At 40.8% G+C, this 18,623-nt stretch overlaps 1 protein-coding gene across 3 annotated transcripts in view; it reads right to left on the reverse strand.

Moving 5' to 3' along the window:
* Nucleotides 1-18,623, reverse strand: part of PTPRA (protein tyrosine phosphatase receptor type A) — a 196,600-nt gene that overhangs the window by 106,147 nt on the left and 71,830 nt on the right. For 2 of the 3 annotated variants that reach the window (XM_060779432.2, XM_067468552.1), the window contains exon 2: nucleotides 7,004-7,072. The exons of the other annotated variant lie outside the window; for it this stretch is intronic. The gene's annotated coding sequence lies outside the window, so the exon portion shown is untranslated. The remainder of the gene's footprint in view (nucleotides 1-7,003; nucleotides 7,073-18,623) is intronic. 3 annotated transcript variants of the gene reach the window in all.

The following is an 18,623-nucleotide window of genomic DNA, read 5'->3' on the forward strand; positions in this document are numbered from 1 at the left end:
TCTGTGCAATGACCTGTTAGATTAATCAGTGCTGCTGCAATTTTAAGTAGAAATATTCCTAGATATTTTAGAATATTACTCTGTCCAACTCTCTTTATTTGGCAGGGACAGTCCCAATCAATCCTCTCTCATTGCACTTATCAGCTGCTTGAAAATGTCCCAGTTTCTCTTCTCCTCCTTCCATCTTCCTCTTTTATCCTCTGTTTATATTCCAACCGCTGCAAACTGAGTCCAAAGAACTAAAGTAGTTGCCACAAAGTTCAGGAGAGGAGACAGAAAAAGAATGGGTTCTTCCTCTTCACTTAAGGTAAGGTAGTCCCCTGACATTAAGTCCAGTCATGTCTGACTCTGGGGTGTGGTGCTCATCTCCGTTTCTAAGCTGAAGAGCCAGCGTTGTCCGTAGACACCTCCAAGGTCATGTGGCCGGCATGACTGCATGGAGCGCCTCTTCACTTAGTCTTAGGCAAAAAAATGGCTACTGCTTCTCCAAGCTTGCATTCGCTTTCTTATTTACGTTTATCATCTTGACTCCATTTCACTCGTGCCCCAGTTTTCATATGTAAAATGTTGGGTGTCTCTCCTGTATAAGACATGTGGACAATGATGTTGCACTAATACTGACTAATAATATAGATTTTTTTTAAAAAAATGCAATAAAACCAAGATCAGTAAAATAACTTAGCTATCCAACTGAAAGGAATTCAAATCTCAAATAACCACACAAAGGACTATAAAAAGATAAAGGTTTCCCATTGTCTGACTCTGGAAGGTTGGTGTTCACCTCCATTTCTAAGCCAAAGAACCTGCGTTGTCCATAGATGCCTCTAAAGTTATGTGGCCAGCATGACTGCATGGAGCACTGCTACCTTCCTGCAGGAGATGTACCTACTGATCTACTCACATCTGTATATTTTCAAACTGCTAGGTTGGCAGAAGCTGGAGCTCCACCCTCGAATTCAAACTGCCGACTTTTCAATCAGCAAGTTCAGCAGTTCAGTGGTTTAACCTACTGCGCCATCGTGGGCTCCAAAGGCCTATAATGCTACACATTAATTCTGTAAACACTGAGTAACAGCCACTTATGTATTCAGTCTAATCGGAGTTGTACTGCAAACCCGCACAAAACAGAGTAGAGAGAGTGATAGTAAATTTGATGGCTGAGCGAGGAATGAAGGATTTACATGGAGTCTATTGCTTTACAATCTCTTTTATTTAACTGTTGATTTTAATACTTGCCAAATATCTACTGCACATCTTTCAGTATCCAAACTAAGAGTGAAATGTATTGTTGAAGTCTTTCAGGGCCAGAATCACTAGGTTGCTGTAAGTTTTTTGGGCTATATGGCCATGTTCCAGAAGCATTCTCTCTTGACGTTTTACCTGCATCTAGGCAGGCATCCTCAGAGGTTGTGAGATCTTCTAACCTCTGAGGATGCCTGCCATAGATGCAGGCAAAACGTCAGGAGAGAAGGCTTCTGGAATATGGCCATGCAGCCCAAAAAACTTACAGCAACTTCCTTAATGTCTCAAATTATTCCAGGATTTGTCCAAATGCATTGTCCTAACAACAGGGTGAGGAACATGGGGCCCACAAGCAACCAACGCCCAAGACTTCACAAAAAAAGACAAAATATATCAAATGCCACCCAAGAAGTATGAGGGCATTTTGGCCACTTTCTTGACCCCCACCACAATTTTTTGAGCTCTAGAGGAGACCTTTTAATTCCAGCACAAAGTGATTAAAAATTGATTTCCTTGCTATTGTTTTGGGACCTCTCCTGGGCACAAAAATATTTGGTGGGGAGATGTACAGCTTTCCAAAATCTTTTAAGGTGGTCAATGAATTTACCAATCAATTTACATGGGTTTTCAGAAAGTACTCAAGCTGGGTGGACTAAGAGTAGCTGCTTTATCTCAAAATACTCTGCATTTTTCAAGCATAACTTTAGCATATTGGAGTTATTAAATTTAATCTAAATCCATATCTAGGAAGAATTGAAGCATGTGGATATCACATTTTCAAGTTTTGGTCATGTTAATTATAGAAGGCTGGCCACCTTGTGCTAAACTAATCCCAGAATCGTCATTATATCCTTATATAGCTTGAAAATTAAACATAGATCAATGCACGCTGCCATTGAATACAACTTCTGTGGCTTCAATTTTCAAATCCACTGGAAGTCTATTCACAGCTCTCTTGGTAGAACTAATACACCCAAAGGCAAATTTTGCAGAAATCACTCCTTTCATTTCCTGATTAGACCTGAATACTTAGTTCAAATATATGAATTACCAGTATTATGTTTTTCATATTCCCCATCCAAATCCCAAGATCAGCTTTGTTAAGATAGTATGCCTGCAGTATGGAAGCATCTAGAGTAATGTACAAGAGAAGGGAAGTGGACAAATAAATCACGCATGTATTGTTGAAGGCTTTCATGGCTGGAATCACGGGGTTGTTGTAGGTTTTTTTGGGCTATATGGCCATGTTCTAGAGGCATTCTTTCCTGACGTTTCGCCTGCATCTATGGCAAGCATCCTCAGAGGTAATGAGGTCTGTTGGAACTAGGAAAGTGGGTTTATATATCTGTGGAATGACCAGGGTGGAACAAAGAACTCTTGCCCCAGGCACTGCCAGGCCATCAAATGCTAATCAAGGTGGTCAGTTGAAATATTCACACCTAGCTCCAACAGACAAGAGTCCTTTGTCCCACCCTGGTCATTTCACAGATATATAAACCCTTTTTCCTAGTTCCAACAGACCTCACTACCTCTGGGGATGCTCGACATAGATGCAGGCGAAACGTCAGGAGAGAATGCGTCTAGAACATGGCCATATAGCCCGAAAAAACCTACAATAACCCAAATCACGCATGGTTATCAATTTCTATCACCGTTCATTTTATTTGAACACAGCAACTATGAAAATTGTATGCATGTGAAAAATGAACAAAAACACATCCTAAAAAGAAGCGGCTACAGTTAAGAAATAGCAATGGCTTAGGGCAACACATTCCCAGAAACACCTTTGGAGTGGCTTGCTTGAAAAAGACAACATCTCTACTGGGATTCTTAGCTTCATGGATTGAGAATGAGAAGATATGGAGGTAGTTTGATTAGATCTATTCACTGGTCCCATCAAATACTGGGACCAGTGAATAGATATGAAATCTTGGCATAATGCTATAGATACACTCGGAAAATGTCTACCATGGGAAGGGAGATATGCCTATACAAGGCATCATAGTGAGAATGGCCAGCCAGAAAATAGCGGTTTTCCTGAAGTCTAATTGGAGAGACCAAAAATAACTTGCCCAACAACAAGGGTAAAAAAAATGAACGATTAGACTCAAGCTTCAAAGCAGAAAAACATTCTTCTGAATCGTAGCTCTCTGTTCCAATAATGACTTCATAGAAGACAAACTGATGAGGCTCAGAGACAAAGAACTTGGCCAAGAAAGTCGGTACAAATCAGAAATGGAAGTCTGAGTCTCAAATGCTTATCAGATTTTAGATCACACCAAACACAACAAAATGTAATTTTACTGAGAGGAAAAACGGATGATACTCAAAGGAATAGGCAAAGCACCCACACATATATACACCAGGCAAAACACTAAAAACAAACTCATCATACCATCAATACACACAATTACTATTTTCTAGTAATGCTTACATGCCACACACTTCATTTCAAATATGTATTTTAAGGCAAATGCTTGGGAATAAAGTTTGTGTTCAAAGACATTGCTAAAGAACACAACAGTAGTGTCTCTGGGAAGGTAGGGAGTAGAATGTATTAAGGTGATGACGTACGTCAGTCCATTCTCTCCATCAACACAACCAACCATTTAATTCTACCCATAAAGCTGGATATCAACATCTTCTTCTCGCTCCTTGTCCATTTGAAATATTGTAATGAGCTATTTCAAGGCAGACAACCAGACTTTAATTGAATACTTTTAACAATCCGTGCAACGAGTGTCCTTCCATCTGTAATGTTCGTTTGTGGGATTAACATAACTCAAAAACCACTGGACAAATTGCCACCAAATTTGGCCACAAGACACCTACTAACCCAGGGAGTGACCATTACTAAAAAAAAAAAAGAATTTTGTCATTTGGGAGCTGTAGTTGCTGGGATTTATAGTTAATCTACAATCAAAGAGCATTCTGAACTCCACCGATGATGATGGAATTGAACTAATCTTGGCACACAGAACTCCAATGAGAATACTGGAAGGGTTTGGTGGGCATTGGACTAAACTTGGCACGAATATTCTATATGCCCAAATAGGAATACAGATGAAGTTTGGGGGAAATAGACCTTGACATTTGGGAGCTGTAGTTACTGGGATTTATAGTTCATCTACAATCAAAGAGCATTCTGAACCCCACAAGCGAGAAAATTGGGGCAAACTTCCCACACTGAACCCCCATGATCAACATAAAATACTTAAGGCTATCAAGTCCAACGCCCTTCACCAGGGCAAGGTAACGTAATCAAAACCCTCCTGTCAAAGAGCCATCCGGCCATAGATATAGATAGATATATATGATTCACACACACACAGATATAGTATCATAGATTTGAAAGGGACCCCTAAAGAAGGACAATTATATGTTGCATGTTCCAGAGTAGGCAAACCAGACAATCTCCACATCAACACTGACAAAGAAACAGCAAGAAATACTATTTTCCCACAAGCAGAAAGACATTACATATATTAGAAACCAACGCTTTCCCGTTACTTTATTTTCCAGATCTCCAGACTGGGCCACAGCAACATGTGGCAGGGGTAGCTAGTACAGTATAATTCCATGCAATATAATTTGTAATCCACATCCCAATGACCATTGCTCCGGCTTCTAAGGAAGGAAAGAGCAGCCAGGATCTGATAAACCATATCCCCTTCCTCACCACTTTTCAGAGTGGAAAAGATGAAGAGACTTTAAATAGAGACTCTACATTTGCACATTACAATAAGCCACTCTGAGACATTATTCTGGTTGCATTCTTCAAGATGAAAACAGGGGAGTCTCTAATTCATCAAAACTTCATCTAAACCAAGCATGGGCAAACTAAGGTCTGGGGGCCTCTGGGCGCTTACCTCAGGCTCTTCTCATTTTCTCTGTTCTCTCAGTAAGGACACGGTGAAACCTTATGCAGAAAGGACAGGGGAGGAAGGCACGCAGCAGCTGAGAGCCCTCTGGAGCGCTCTCAGCCACGGCATGTCTCACCCTCCCTCCTGGCATAAGGACGGTGTGAGCAACTCCGTCCTTATGCTGAGGGGATGGCCCAAGGAAGGTACGCAGTGGCTAAGAGTCCTCTGAAGCACTCTTGGCTGTCTCGCCCTCCTCCCAGCATAATGGCAAGAAGATAGTCCAAAGATTGGGGGAGGACAATTGTGGCAGTTGCCACATGTCTCGTTTTTCTCCTGGCACAAGGATGGGGTGAGTAGCTCCATCCTTATGCCAGGAGGACAACCTGAGGAAGACCTGGGTCATGCCCCGCCCCCTCCTGGCCCCACCCTCTTAAAGGTCTTCTCCCTCCCGGCCATCTTGGTTGGGCCCACAATGTGGCCCCAAGGCAAAAACGTTTGCCTATGCCTGATCTAAACTTTCATCACATTTAAAGTAATAGGTTTGAAGAACAACTTTTTCTAATTTTCCACAAACCATCGTCACACAGCACACTGCTTCTTTTTCCATTAGTTTAAGAGCTTGGGTTTTCAACCCGGTTCTTAGGGACTATTCCTCTTCCTTTTGGTCTGACACCAAGAACAAACAGGCATTTTAATCACTCAAAAGAGTATCAGAAGGCTCTTGAGCAGTGTCCATCAACGCATAGAGAAGCAGAAGGATCCCAAGTGAGAGCAGTTACAAGCTGATGAAGCCAAGAGTGAGAGATGCTTGAACAGCGGTGGACTGAACCGCCCCAATGAGGGAGCAGGGAAAGCCAAGGACAAGCATGCTGCAAAGAGCTTCGTGTACATTTCACTAACTCAACAGAAATCTCGCCCACACAACAGAATTCATATCTGTCTGGAAGGGAGAGCAAAATGCAGAGCAAATTTCCTGGTTCCTACAATGCTTTCTTCTATCTATCTATCTATCTATCTATCTATCTATCTACTTTATTTATATACCGCTTTTCTCAGCCCTCAGGCAACTCAAAGCAGTGAACAACATCAATACAATATAAAACATCACGAGACAAGTATAGGGCAATTAAAAACAATTGTAACATAAATCATTAAAACAAGAACAGTCTTAACATGAGCAATTTACTGCAGAAGGCCAATGTTAGAAGTCAGAAATTCAGATTTAAACAGCTGACCAATCACCCCTTTCAAAATGGTCTTGATATCAGAAGTGGCAGGAACATGATTTCAGCGACTAATCATTTTCTCTGCCAAATAATAACCAAATCACACACCTAATAAAAGGTCACAATTTCTAAAACACAAAAGCCTAGGTTTTAGACATAAACCAATATGCTCAGTGTCTCAGTTTTCCTCATTCAATTGCTTCTTCAGACAATCTATAAGCTGTTCCATTTTGTGAGCTAGTCAACAACTACTGCTGAAACCAGAGTTGGATTGTAAAGCTCTTCCCATGAAGGAATCGGGGAAGGCAATGAGGTAACACTTCTGTCCTTACTAATTTTAAACTACTTGTCTCAAAAGTGAAGTGACTTGGAAAAAAGGTGTATCTAGGATCAAAATCCATGAGCTGGCCAATTCAAACAACTACCATCAGCAACTCCCATGATTACAGCAAATGGTGAAATGGATACCACCATGAAAAACTGTAGTCAGCAAGTGCCACACTCATTTTATCCTTCATCCAACTGTCTGTATGTATAAGGTTGAGAATGGATCAAATGGCCAAGTCTGTAAGAAGGCAGGCTTTTGCAAATCGGCTTGAAAGAAAAGGAGCGCATATATAACTCAAGGAATGTATGCATAGCTGATTAATTGATACTAATTTTCTCCTTTACCTTAATTACCGTAGACACGTCATCCACTCAGCAGACATTTGGATCCTATAAAGGTTCACGTTCTGGCTCCTGCAAAAGGAACATAGTTGTTGTTTTCCCAGAGGAACCAAAAATTCACCAAACATGTTATTCAAGCAAGATGTGAATGATCACTACTAAGTCAATCCACATTATTTTTGTCCATTGCTCTAATGCAGATACTGGCACTATACACATCATATAACATGGGAAGAAGAAAGCATTCTAGAATCTGTATTTGTCATTTTATTTTTAAAAAATAGGCATCAGAAAATGCTTGCTTGTAATATTTGTGTTGACATCATTATGAAAGACTGATTTGATCATTTCCAAAAAGTGAGATAACTTCTGTGAGACAGTGGAATCATTTACATAGTGTTATGTGAAAAAAATACATCTCTAAAATTCATTATTATTGATCATGACAATTTCAATGACTCAAGGTTAGCAAACATGAAAAATATATTATGTCATCATTCCAACTATCCAATTAGTGAGGTGGACTAAATGAGTAACCCAAAATCATGCAAGTAAACATCATCAGTTTAATAGTACCACATGAAACATGTTACATATAATTCTACATTCGCTCACACACCTAAAAAGCAGGCAGATTCGATCCTTTTTGTAGCTCTGGCAAGTCCTATCTTAGGTTTATGGAGTACATTTATTGATTTATTATTGATTTATTTAAAACTTTTATATCCTGACCTTCTCTACCTCCGTAGAGGGACTCAGACCGGTTAGAGGGACTCAGACCAGCTTGAATGCTTGCAATCATTATTCATAATTGAAGTGATACTCTAGGAACATGGTTATTCAATTACAATATCAGGGTGGTAGAGCTGTTCTTTGGAAGGCTGCAATTTCAATATAGTAAATTACTGAGCAAGGTACATTATACAGAAACCTTACATAAAATAGAACACTTTCTAACAAGGTTTCTAGGTTTGTTTACAAAAAAATGAAACTCTAAACCAGAAGTTTAACAGCAATAGGAAAATAGATTTTAAAAGGGACTTCACCGATATAGAGGAAAGAGGGATGAATAGAAGGACAGGAACTATAGGAAAACTTCCCTGAGGAGCTAATTTCATTGCAGGGCCACTGTCAGAGTCCTGCCCATCTCGTCTTTACAAAGCAGCCAAGCACACAAATGTAGTGCAGGGACAGTCCGAAGTCAACACAAGACAACACAATACTCAATCAGCCAAGAGAGGATGAGAAAAAAGGGTTAGCCCTAAGTCTGTTTCAATATTCTAAACCTAAGTTATCTCACCAACAGTTTCCAGGAATACTCCACAATCCACAATATAACATCCAAGGTACAATCCACCTTTCAGGGTTCAAGGCACAAGACACAATGTTTCAGGTTGCAGCTAAAAAAAATGACGTTGCTAACAACACTAACTATTGCAGACCAGCTATTTATGCAGATCTCTCAAGTACTTCCACCTGCTGGACCTCTTTTTTTAATTAAAATATCTAGATTTACTGTATATATAAATCTATAGGGTAGCTGCAGTGGGCCAACAATGTCATGCAGCAGCTAAAAAAGAAAATGGGATTTGGGGCTGCATCAAAAGTACAGTGTTTCAATAAAGGGAAGTAATGGTGACCCCTCTATTCTGCTTTGGTCAGACCACAAATGGAATAACTAGTCTAGGCACCTCAACTCAAGAGAGAGATTGACCCTAAACTGGAACGTGTGCAGAGAACGGCGACTAAAATGATCAAAAGTCTCAATACCATACCCTATGAGGAGTGACTTAAAGATGTTATTGTTTAGCCTGCAGAAGAGAAAGTTGAGAGGAGACATGTTTAAATATTTGAAAGGATGTCATAAGAAAGAGGGAGCAGGCTTGCTTTTTGCTGCTCTGGAGACTAGGACTCAAATGAGCTATGGTTTCAAATCACAGGAAATGGGATTCCACCTGAACATTAGGAAGAATTTCCTGACTGTAAGAAGAGTGTTCAACAGTGGAACTCACTGCATCGGAGTGTTGTGGAAGCTCCTTCCAGACAGAAGCTGCATGGTCATCTGTCAGGGGTATGTTAATTATGCTTTTTCTGTATGGCAGGAGGTTGGACTAGATCAGTGGTTCTCAACCTGGGGGTCGGGACCCCTAGAGGGGTCGCAAGGGGGTGTCAGAGGGGTCGCCAAAGACCATCACGGACAGTATTTTCTGTTGGTCATGGGAGTTCTTTGTGGGAAGTCTGCCCCAATTCTGTTGTTGGTGGGCTTCAGAATGCTCTTTGGTTGTAGGTGAACTATAAATCCCAGTAACTGCAACTTCCAAATGTCAAGGTCTATTTCCTCCAAATTCCATCTATGTTCATATTGGGGCATATGGGGTATTTGTGCCAAGTTTGGTTCAGATCCATCATTGAGTCCACAGTGCTCTCTGGATGTAGGTAAACTACAACTCCCAAAATCAAGGTCAATGCCCATCAAAACCTTCAAAAATTCTCTGTTTGTCATTGGAGTGCCAGGTTTGGTTCAATTCCCTCATTGGTGGAGTTCAGAATGCTCTCTGGATGTAGGTGAACTACAACTTCCAAACTCAAGGTCAATGCCCACCAAACTCTTCCAATATTTTCTGTCGGTCATGGGAGATCTGTGTGCCAAGTTTGGTCCAATTCCATCGTTGATAGAGTTCAGAATGCTCTTTGAATGTAAGTGAATTATAAATCCCAGCAACTACAACTCCCAAATGACAAAATCAATCCTCCCATCCCAACCCCACCAGTATTCAAATTTGGGCATATTGGGTATTTGTGCCGAATTTGGTCCAGTGAATGAGAATACATCCTACATATCAGATATTTCCATAACGATTCATAACAGTAGCAAAATTACAGTTATGAAGTAGCAATGAAAATAATGTTATGGTTGGAGGTCACCACAACATGAGGAACTGTATTAAGGGGTCGTGGCATTAGGAAGGTTGAGAACCACTGGACTAGATAGTTCATGTGGTCTCTTCCAACTCTATAATCCCGAGTGTATTTAGAAGTGGTTTAAAAATGAAGACTAAACAATGGGACATGGCCACCACTGGAGGGAGAATGTGTTCCTTTGCGTTGATCTGAAGAAATGTTTATGATCTTAAAGGCTTATCCTAAAAGGCACTTATCTTTCTCATGTGGCACTTGGAGACACTGGAGAATTTACAAGAATGCACCTTGCCCATTCTCCAAAAACGCTCCTGTCACAGTATTATATAATACTAAATGGAGACAGGGGGGTGACTTACATGAGCCATTACTAATGATTCAGTTTTGGGTGTAACTTCCTGTGGCCGTTCCTAGTCATGCCCATTCCCACCATCAAAACATACAAACGCTCTGCGGAAGACCGAGCCTTGAAAGCTTGCCTCTGTCTGTTTCCTCCCCGTTTCCAGCCTGCTCCCTCCTCTTCCAGAACTCGCTCCGCTCCCCCTCTTCCTCCGATCTGCCAAGGAGATCACACACAAGTGATCCCTCTTGCACGTAATGTACAGAACTAACAAGCGTGCTCTGAACTAGTACATGACAGTCTGCCAGAGAGAATCAGGGCTGTTTGCTTATTGATATTTCTTGCCGCCTCTGAACAAGAAAGACTTCCAAGCAAAGCAATCAGGGAAAACTGTGCATCAAAGAAAACTGTCATTACCCAGGGGCAGTTTGAGATATAAAAATACCACGGAGGTGGGGGAACAGAAGCGAGAATAGCTACAAACAGAAATATTTAATTGCTTCTTTTGAGCGCCAGCTTCCTTTGGCTCAGAATAACCATTTCTATCTTTTTCAATGTGTCCCTTCATTCAACCTGTGGAATACATGGCTGCAATTCCCAGCCTTCGGTCGATCCAGAACTAGGCCTCTCTCAGAGCAGACTGTGGACGCATGACAAAGGAGGAAGCTGAACCCGTATCTGTTGAGTCCAAATCCAACATACTTTTCACTAAATGAAACCACATGCAAGGCTGCAAAAATGCAGGAAGACTGCAAAGAAATAGGAAAGAAAAGAAATCCAAAATGTGCCTGTGCATTTCAAAATGCTTCCTCTCCAAATTCAGAATTACAGCAATAATTAGGCTAAATGTTAACCCCCTCAAAAGGATTATTTGTTTGTTTTGGCCATTTGTATCCCGTCCTATCTCAACCTCCGCAGAGGGACTCAGAGCGGCTAGCAAACCGGCACCCTGTGGTGCCCACAAGCAAAAACATAAATAGACAATTTAAATAACAATATAGAATCATAGAATCAAAGAGTTGGAAGAGACCTCATGGGCCATCCAGTCCAACCCCCTGCCAAGAAGCAGGAATATTGCATTCAAATCACCCCTGACAGATGGCCATCTAGCCTCTGCTTAAAAGCTTCCAAAGAAGGAGCCTCCACCACACTCCGGGGCAGAGAGTTCCACTGCTGAACGGCTCTCACAGTCAGGAAGTTCTTCCTAATGTTCAGATGGAATCTCCTCTCTTGTAGTATATAGCAATAAAACAGTATAAAAACAATCAGTTTTAAAAAGGTGTGTATGGACAATCCTTTACAAACTTCATAAATCAGAAGAATTTCTAGTTTCCTAATTAATAGCCACTAATAAACCAAAGCACTGCTAGTTAGATAAACCTGTTATTTACTGAAGATTCATTTCAGGTCTGATATAAGCGGGCAATATCCATCTACATTCAAAGATCTTTGATACAGATGATTGGCAGGTAATTCCAGGCATTTAATACTGAGGGGGCAAGGAAGGTTTTCATTTAGGTGTAAGGCAGCAATATACTGTGATTCTGTAGAACATGATAGAAATTGATGCAGAATTTTGATTCCATTATTTTAGAAAAGGAAACTTTTCCTATCCATCACAGGTGCAAGGTTACTCTTAAAGCACATGAATAATATCTGCTGAAACCAGATAGACATGCTTATTTGTTCCCTTAAGTGTTTAGGACAGAATTTTAGAACCCTTCACAGTTCTAGCACTGCTAGATTATGAATGCAAAAGGAAGCAAATCAGTTTCCATCAAACAGTTGGCTCTCTGTAGCCATTGATTCTTGCCTGCAGAGTCAATCATCCATGGCTTCAAAGTAATTTTAATGTTTTTTTTTTTCAAAAACACCTCATGAAAAGTTAGCCTTGATTTTGCCATTTCATAGAATCATAGAATCAAAGAGTTGGAAGAGACCTCATGGGCCATCCAGTCCAACCCCCTGCCAAGAAGCAGGAATATTGCATTCAAATCACCCCTGACAGAAGAGAGCAGTGTACGATGCCACCGTATATAAGGTGGCTTGAGCATTTACAAAGTTTGGTATCTATGGAAGGTCCTGGATCCAAACCCCCTGAGAACACCACGCCCCCACTATAAACACAAATGACAGCATTCAGTTTTTCTTGATATAGAATTTAAATGTTTAGCATGACCTAAGGATGTATGGTATGTCAATTGATGTCATTCTGTGCCTACAAGTCTTTTCTGGCTTATGGTGACCCTAAGCCTGGGCAAACTTTATAACTTGAGGTGGACGGGCCGGGAGGGAAAGGGTTCTCCCAAAGTCCTCCCCTTCCTCTTCTCTTTTGGAGAGAGAAAGTGAAGGAAAGATGGGAAATGTTTGGATCCCAAAAGGGTTGCTCTTGGTCAGGATGAGATGGTGGATGGGAGATAAAAAGGGTATCCATTAGACCTCATATTGCCTACCCCTGATATAGAATCCTAGAGCTGGAAGAGACCCCCATTGGCCATCCAGTCCAACCCCTTGCCATGCAGGATGGCACAATCAAAGTACTCCCATAGACAGCCTCTGTGGAAGCGCCCAGAGAAGGAGACTCCACCACATTCCGAGGGAGCCTATGCCACTCTCCAACAGCTCTTACTCCCAGGAAGTTCTTCCTAATCTTTTCAGCCAAATCTCTTTCCCTGACATTTGAACCCATTGCTTCCTGGTGCCCTGGTCTCTAGAGCAACAGAAAGTCAGTTTTCCCCCCGCTCCTCCTCTTCCTCAATGGGACACACTTTTAAATCTTGAAACAGAAGGAAGGAAGGAAGGAAGGAAGGAAGGAAGGAAGGAAGGAGGAAGGAAGGAAGGAAGGAAGGAAGGAAGGAAGGAAGGAAGGAAGGAAGGAAGGATAGATGAAAGGGTAGAAGGGAATGAAGGGAGGGAGGAAAGAGAGAAGGAAGGACGAAAGGATGGAAGGGAAGGAAAAAGGGAGAAAGAGGGAGGGAAGGAGGAAGGAAAGAGAAGGAAGGAAGGATAGGATGGTGAGAGAGAGGGGAGCCTGAAAAAAGAGCTCAAGGGGCCACATGTGGCCCTTGGGCCTGAGTTTGCCCATACCCGCCCTGAGGCAACCTTAACAGGTGGGTTTCTTAGTAAGATTTGTTTAGGAGGGGGTTGCCATTGCCTCCCTTTGAGACTAAGAGACTGTACCTTACCTGAGATTACCCTCGTGGTTTTCCAAAGCTGAATGGAGATTTGAACCCTGTTATCCCAGAGTCCCAGACCAATGCTTAAATGTCACTACACATCATTCCCTAAATAAATAATCTCATCAAGCTAGGCTGGGAAGCCTTCACAAACATTCAAGTTTTAAAAGCAGATAGCAGAGAAACTGTCCAGCTGTTTTTCACTTTATATGCTGAACCCGCTCCCCTCCAATTCATAGACAGGTGATGTAGTTATTTCTTTTTGTGTGTTTAGGTATTAGTGAAATGTACTATGACTTGTTTAAAAATGGATGTAATGAAAGCTGAATTGCCTGGAAGTGGTCCTACAGCCTTGTTATTATCTACCCAGAATTTAGTTGCTTTGATGACATAATCCCACCAAACAGGCCCAGAAATCAGAAAGCTAAGCTACAAAATAGGACAAAAGGTCTTTGGATCAGGGTTCACCAGAATGCCGCAGCTCTAGATGAAGTGTCTGGAGATGTAAGTTGGAGCCAGAAGTCATGCACAATACACATCCAGGGACGGAAAGAGACCTACCTCAAGCACAACTCCAGATGTTGGATACAGCTGCAGTGTCTCACTTTAAACTACCACAGGCCATATACGCTCCTTAAGGCATGTCCCTAAATTTTAAAATTCCATCTTTTCTATGTCTGTATGCATGTAATTACAGTATTCTACACAGAACCTATTTAAAACCCATGCTACATGAACAGATGCAGTGTCAAGATAACTAATCCAAAACAAAAAACGCTCTTACATGGTGCACAAGCTCTAAACACTAATGATACATGGAAATATTCCACAGTGACACTAGAGAGAGATTTCTCCCAGTCTTTTCGTATCATATAGCCTTTCTACTGTTGCTAAAGGAAGATGACCAGGTTTTTGGCAACTTACTCATCGATGAAGCTAAATACACTTTATTTACCACACTTGTACCCCGCCTTTCTCACCCCAAAAGTGACTCAGGGCAGCTTTACTAAGGCAACAATTCAATGCTGCATATATATATATATATATATATATATATACACACACACACACACACACACACACACACATGCATTAAAATCCAAACCAATTAAAAACATAAACATTAAAACATCAATTGAAATCACACAATCCAGGTCCTCTGCCATTTTACAATACTTTGACATAAGTATTACGTATAGGATCACTCAGACTGGCACATGTAGTCAATACATACGAAGAACCTAATAACTACATTAAGTGGATATCTAATCTATGGTAACATGCTTTTAATTATTGATCTCAGATGTTAGGGATGTGTGGGTGTGTATACACAGATACATATACTTACACACACAGGGAGGAAAGGTAAAATATTTATATCCCAGTCTATATCTCAGGATCTCAAAGTAGGGTACAACTCAAATCAATTTCAACCATTTAAAGCAAGATGTTTTTGTTGCTGTTGTGTGCCTTTATGTTATTTCCAATAGGCAAACCTATCATCAGATGTTTTCAGAAGGGTTTTTGCCTTAGTGTGACTTGTGCCCAAAACCACTCAGTGGGTTTCCATAATCATCATCATCATCATCATCATCATCATCATCATCATCATCATCATCTTTATTTATATCCCGCCACTATCTCCTGAAAGTGAGATCCACCACCACAAATATACAACTGTGCAGGGTAACTGAAACTTGAATGGAAGTCCAAGGAAGTTGAGATTCATGAAAATTTATGTTAACAGAGATCTGTTCTGTTAGTCTTAACTGTGCTGCAAAACACTTCCTTTATTGGGCTGTTGTAGGTTTTTCCGGGCTATATGGCCATGTTCTAGAGGCATTTTCTCCTGACGCTTCGCCTGTATCTATGGCAAGCATCCTCAGAGGTCGTGAGGTCTGTTGGAAGTAGGAAAATGGGTTTATATATCTGTGGAATGACCAGGGTGGGACAAAGGACTTTTGTCTGCTGGAGCTAGGTGTGAATGTTCCTTTATTATTTTTTCCTTTTTGTGTTTTTTAACAATTTCACATACAGAAATGGAAAGTTAACAAGGAAACCCAGAATGTACATTTCGTCATTTCAGGATGTTTTCTACCTTTACCAAAAAATTAAAAAAAATCTCATCTGCATATGGGAATAATATTTATTGCAAAATCTTGTTAATGTGGAATATGAAAGCCACACAGAAAAGAGGGCAGTTTTCTCTTGGACAGAAACCATGTTAGCTAGATGCTCTCAGCTCGCCATGATTACTTGAAACGCAGTGTGATAGCAAAAGAGTTAATGCAGACTGCCCACTATGTAGAAATTGGATCTGGCTTTTAGAAGTCAGGATGCGAGGAACTGTCTGCTCATCATCCATTCAGGCTGCCATCAGCAATATCCTCCATGCCCCAATCGCTGCTCATCATCCCTTTCCCAAGAATACAAAGTGATGAGCTGGCGGGAGGGAGGGAAGGGGCTGGGCACAAAGGGAAGCTTGCTGTGCACGCTATTTGCTGGCACAGGACAATGTGCTTCCACAGTTGTAAAACACAAGGAATGAACCTTGAAGTTACACTACACTTTAGCAATTGGAGCATCCATCACCTGCTCTTTCACTCCAAGGATCATTCCTCTAATTCTCACTACTGCCAAGAGCTACAGAAATAGTTTTCATCTAATCTTTTACATCCTTTTAAGGCTACTAATGCCAGAGACTAATTAAATATTACAATTACAATTATTAAAATGCCACAGACTAATTATAAATTTAAAGGGAAAGCATTTGATTGAATTGGATAGGAAAAAGAGCAAAGTTAAACCATACGTAAATAGAAACTTGGTTTATTTATTTATTTATTTACCATATTTATATACCGTCTTTCTAAGCCCGAAGGTGACTCAGGGCAGTTTACATTCGGCACAACTCAATGCCCCCAACAACATAAAAACACTTTAAAACATTAGCATATATAATATAAATGCTTATAAAGTCAATAAAAACAATAAAAAACATATATCCTCAGTGTCTCCTTACTGAAATCATTATTCAATCACATTGTCCAGTCGTTCTGTGGGTGTATCTCTGCCTGTCATATTGCATTTGCAAATGCTTGCTCAAAAAGCCAGGTTTTAACTTTTTTTGCAAAATTTTAAGAGGGAGGGGGCCAATTTAATATCCCTGGGAAGGGTGTTCCACAGCCAAGGGGTCACCACTGAGAAGGCCCTGTCTCTCGTTCCCGTTAGCACAAGTCCTTTATATGGGCCTTAAAATGTGCATTTGAAAGTAGTGCTGCATAAATTTTCAGTCATGCCAATGAGTTGTGAATGGATAATCTACTCAAACATTTGTACAAGATGATGACAAGTTAGCATTCCTGTGCTTGTACTGGAAAACCCTGCCATTTCTCCACAAGCATATGAACCTCTTGGAAATATTACAGAACAGAATTAAGAGAACTTGTCCTTTCCAGGCCACACAGGGATTACTCACGTTGGCTCTCAAGCTAACCTGTAAACCCAAGCTAACCTGTAAACCCAAGCTAACCTGTAAACCCAAGCAGTTGTCCGCATTAAGTGAATGGTAGCCATTTGCTTGCATTCTTATGTGACAACACTTACTTGCTGCCTTGCACCCATTAGGATCTAGCTGCACAATGGAACAAAAAGAGCCAAACTTGCAAGCATAAAAATCCAAATAATTTTACCAAGTGTTTCAGTGACTAAAGTACACTGTTTATTGTACAGACAGGACAATACTAGCCCCACCTTGGCTGGACCCACTGAATCAACAGGGTTTGCATAAGTTTTGGGACCTCATCACACTAGAGAATGAATCCACCTTAAATCCAGTTGCTGCCTCTTGCAGAATTCTGGGGTTTTTTCGTTTAGGGAAGACCTTTAACAGCCTCACTAAACTACAAATCCCAGAATTCTGCAGGAGGCAGAAACCAGATTTAAAGTGGATTCATTTTCTAGTGTGATGAAGTACTTGGTTGACCATTCAACAGAACATTCAGTGAGTGTTGTCTACTTGAAACTAGTAATGAAATGTAGGCCAAATGGCCCCTTCATCCAATCATTATTAGGACCTAATTAAACATTATTTTCCTGAAAGTTTAGCAGCACATCTTTATTTACAACTAGCCATCCCCTGCCACGCATTGCTGTGGCCAACATGGGGGTCCTGTGTGGGAGGTTTGGCCCAATTCTATCGTTGGTGGGGTTCAGAATGCTCTGTGATTGTAGGTAAACTATAAATCCCAGCAACTACAACTCCCAAATGTCAAGATTCTATTTTCCCCAAACTCCACCAGTGTTCACATTTGGGCATATTGAGTATTCATGTAGTTTGGTCCAGATCCATCATTGTTTGAGTCCACAGTGATCGCTGGATGTAGGTGAACTACAACTCCAAAACCAAAGGACACTGCCCACCAAACCCTTCCAATATTTTTTGTTGGTCATGGGAGAATTGTGTGCCAAGTTTGGTTCAATTCCAACGCTGGTGAGGTTTAAATACTCTTTGATTGTAGGTGAACTATAAATCCCAGCAAATACAACTCCCAAAGGGCAAAATCAATTTTTTTGAGTGAAGGACATACATCGGGTTGTTAGGTGTCTTGTGTCCAAATTTGGTGTCAATTCGTCCAGTGGTTTTTGAGTTCTGTTAATCCCACAAACAAACATTACATTTTTATTTATATAGACTAGCCGTCCCCTGCCATGCGTTGCTGTGTCCCAGTCTGTGTATATGTGTTTTGTGTGTGTTTGTATGTGGTTATATGCATGTGTTGTAATGTATGTTTTATTTTTTTACTTTGTAAGTCTCTTCTGCTGTGTTTTTCAGTGTTTTTATCAGTGATGGTCACTCATTGGCCTGATAGGTGTATTGTGTCCAAATTTGGTGTCAATTCGTCCAGTGGTTTTTGAGTTATGTTAATCCCACAAACTAACATTACATTTTTATTTATATAGATGTAGAGTTTGTGATGTTCTAACTATTCTGGCCTATCATACACACCAAGGCACTCAGGACAGAATACATGGGGTTAGCCTGTTTTATCTTCACAACTAGTAAGGGAAGAATGTCACATAAAAATAAGAAAGCCACACAGCTAGCTTCATGAGACTGGGGGACAGTTTCCACACAAGCATTCAGTCATTCGCCACACAACGGGCGATGGGGAGATACAGAAAAACT

The sequence above is a fragment of the Anolis sagrei genome, chromosome 5, assembly GCF_037176765.1.
Source record: "Anolis sagrei isolate rAnoSag1 chromosome 5, rAnoSag1.mat, whole genome shotgun sequence".
In the NCBI taxonomy this organism is placed as follows: Eukaryota; Metazoa; Chordata; class Lepidosauria; order Squamata; family Dactyloidae; genus Anolis; species Anolis sagrei.